Genomic DNA, 3604 nt, shown 5'->3' with positions numbered 1-3604 from the left:
TGACTGAGGACTTCATCCCCGTCTTTGAACAGTGCAGGTGGAAGGTCATCCGGACCGGGAGCTCGGTGGCGCTTGAGAGAACATATGCAGTCGTAAACCTCCGAGGCCGTAGGTGGTTCCACGTTCACCGTCCAGGGTTCTACTTCACCTGTGGGCTGTAGATGAGTCTTGGCTGGTGGCCACGACAGTTGTTGTTCAAAGTATTCAGCCCACCGGTCAAGGCGTTCCTCCTTATTAGAGATGGTCGTTCATTCTGATGAGATTTAAGTAGTGCCAACGTTCGGTCTGAATTCAATTCAATGGCATAAACATGTACCATATATTCTGTTCTAAGCGAGCGATCTCCGCCTCTTCGCAGTAGAACCCAATTAGACTGTTCAAATTCTCCTTCAACAATCATTTGGTGTGGAAATAAGGTTATAGTAAATATTTTTTGTCAGCCTTGAATCAGTTTGCGTTATGCGTCACTGATCTACTCACCGCTGCGGAACACAACTTTTCACAGTTATACCGCAGCTGTTGTGCTACTACGTTATAATAAACACGAGTAAGACAGCGAACGATTTGCCGACTGAACGCAACGTAATTGGCTCACAATGCGTGTATAGTGAACAACGTCATGCCACTCAAATCCGGTCCACCCATAAAACATTGACCGTAATGAGAATGATTCGTAATATGTTTTACTTTTGCCCTGGGATTACGGAGCGCTCTGTAATACGGTAAACAGTAGACAGTAAACAGTAAACAAACCTGAAACGCTAACGTTACACGTGCAGTGGCAAAAATACGGAATCTAGTTTTTTTTGGGGGATGCAGTTTTCGGATATTTGGTGGCTAGAAAATGAGACATACAACCTGAAGAACGAAGTATCCCCAAACGCTTTCTCCTAGTGTTTTAGGTAGTATTTACCTGGCCCGTAGACTGCGATCTCCAAATCCCTGATTTGCCTTTTACAGGCAGTAATGTAATGTAAAAACCTACGCTTAGCCGTGTATTAATCCATCCCTCCAGCCTTCGGTCACAGTAACATTTGGTTATTTTGTGTGACGGTGGTGAAACGCTTTCTCTCCTTGAAGAAAGCTGCTCTTAAGATTGTTGAAAACCCTACGACAGCCCATTACCGGTTTTGCTCTTCTCGAACATCATCCGGTGGGCACGATTCCAGAGTTTTTCTCAATCTCATGTTCTATATGAACCCGAATTGTACGGAATTTTCGGAATGCACTCACTTACAAATCGATCCAACGAAATATCTCAGAACATCGAAACGATTCTCCTGAAATTCAATTTAATCTCACATAAAAACGAAATTGTTGTGCAAATGAGTGTACTTCAAGAATTTTGTACAATTTACTTTCAGGTAGAACCTAAATTTAAGCGGAACTCGGAGACATGCTTTCTCTCCTCTTTCTCTCGTAGACTGCGATCTCCAAATCCCTGATTTGCCTTTTACAGGCAGTAATGTAATGTAAAAACCTACGCTTAGCCGTGTATTAATCCATCCCTCCAGCCTTCGGTCACAGTAACATTTGGTTATTTTGTGTGACGGTGGTGAAACGCTTTCTCTCCTTGAAGAAAGCTGCTCTTAAGATTGTTGACCTACCTACGACAGCCCATTACCGGTTTTGCTCTTCTCGAACATCATCCGGTGGGCACGATTCCAGAGTTTTTCTCAATCTCATGTTCTATATGAACCCGAATTGTACGGAATTTTCGGAATGCACTCACTTACAAATCGATCCAACGAAATATCTCAGAACATCGAAACGATTCTCCTGAAATTCAATTTAATCTCACATAAAAACGAAATTGTTGTGCAAATGAGTGTACTTCAAGAATTTTGTACAATTTACTTTCAGGTAGAACCTAAATTTAAGCGGAACTCGGAGACATGCTTTCTCTCCTCTTTCTCTCATCATAGAACTTTAGCGCAGCATATCTCGTTGAAAACATGGTAACAAAGTACGGAGGAACCTCTCGCAGATCTTTCCTGTTGATGAATCTAAAGGGTTATACACAGTCCGATCATCCCCTGCTTCTGATCGACATCAGATTGAGGCTTAAATACTGTGCATTAAAGAGCAAGCTGAAGGGTAATCTGCCAAGTTGTTTTATTCAAGTTTTGATAGGTTACTGGTAATCAAATTGACTTACCTTTCTACGTTTAACAAAACTTACACCAAAGAAAAAAAGTCTTCCTTACAAACGCACCTTTCACTGGGACGTTAGTGACACGAAAAAGCTCTCCATTGAGGACCAGAATCTTTTAGAATGCAACAGGTAACCTTTCCTCCCTCCATGGTCAGCAAAGCTTTCGCCCCTTATGGGGTTCAGGTTCCCTCATTGTACCATGGTGAAGGTTGATATCACGACTAACCTGTTGGGCATACAGAAAGATATTTAAGCTTATAAACTTCATGTGAAACCAATGACCTTTGGCTTTCTTGTGTGTGCGTGCGTGTATGTGTATATGCAAACCCTGGGGACGCTTTGAACCAAAGCAAGCTAACCATGAGTATATTTTTCAAAAGAAATCTAGTAAAAGGGAAAAAAGTAAACATTCCACCAAACAGCAGCCAGCTTCCCGCCCAGATATCTGTTGGAAAGATTAGAATACTGGGATTCTCCAACTTGATCGTTTTATGAGGGCAAATGTTAGCCCTCATCAACAAATAATGCAAACATCTGCTACCAAGTGCTACAGTAACCCTCCAGAAAAAAATCTCCGAGAAGAAGATCTTATCTGTGATGATTACTCTCCGTTTCTCGTCAGCGCAGAGTGACTGAAAAATTCAGCTTAGAAAATTCAGCCCGGCGAGGTCATCTCAAAGAAAAGGTCAGTCTTCGAAGAATGTCACCTTTATGAATCCCAAAAGATAACACAAGGTGAATTTGTGTTAGCTTAATTCTGACTTGCATTACGAGTGTTTTCACTCCTTGAAAAAAAATCAGCTACTCAGAGTTCGCAAAATAAATCTCCATCCCCAACTTGGATTTTACAACTTTCGACACGCAGGCTAGTTATTCTTCTGACAATATTTTATAGGGTATATTTTTCTTCGTTTGCAAGACATTATCTGTTTTTTAACGACTTTCTTCTTCAGGTCACAACGTTCAGCAAGATAATTATTCCAGTGTGTTCCAATATGTTATTCAAGCCAACACTGGAGGGCTGAGAACCAAATAAGCCAGGAGTTTTTAGGCATTGTAGGGTCGCTTCTCTAGTATTCTTCAAATTCAGATCACATATATTATTCAAGTGGCAAAAAGAACAGAAAACCTTATGATGCCTTCGCTTCAGCGGTAGAAAAGTTTGTTGTTGTATAATGACAAATGTTTGGTCTGCGTGATCTGTTAAGTGACCTGGATATTCTTCCTACAAACGTATTTTCAAATAAAGTGTCATCAGTGCGTAGTGCACTAAAGGCGCGACGCGGATGAACAGTGTGCCAATATGCTGGGCATCTACAAAGCGTCAATTGCCAATTCCCTTCTAGGTGGACTTTCCCCGGCGGCTTGCGAAAGTATGTGACAATTTGCTGAAAACATTATATGAACGTTGTAATTCGGTTTAAAACTGCCATCACATTTGAATGTTGC

This window comes from Opisthorchis viverrini (genome assembly GCF_000715545.1).
Source record: "Opisthorchis viverrini unplaced genomic scaffold opera_v5_22, whole genome shotgun sequence".
In the NCBI taxonomy this organism is placed as follows: Eukaryota; Metazoa; Platyhelminthes; class Trematoda; order Opisthorchiida; family Opisthorchiidae; genus Opisthorchis; species Opisthorchis viverrini.
The sequence above is the reverse complement of the archived record's forward strand: the minus strand, read 5'-3'. Positions refer to the sequence as shown.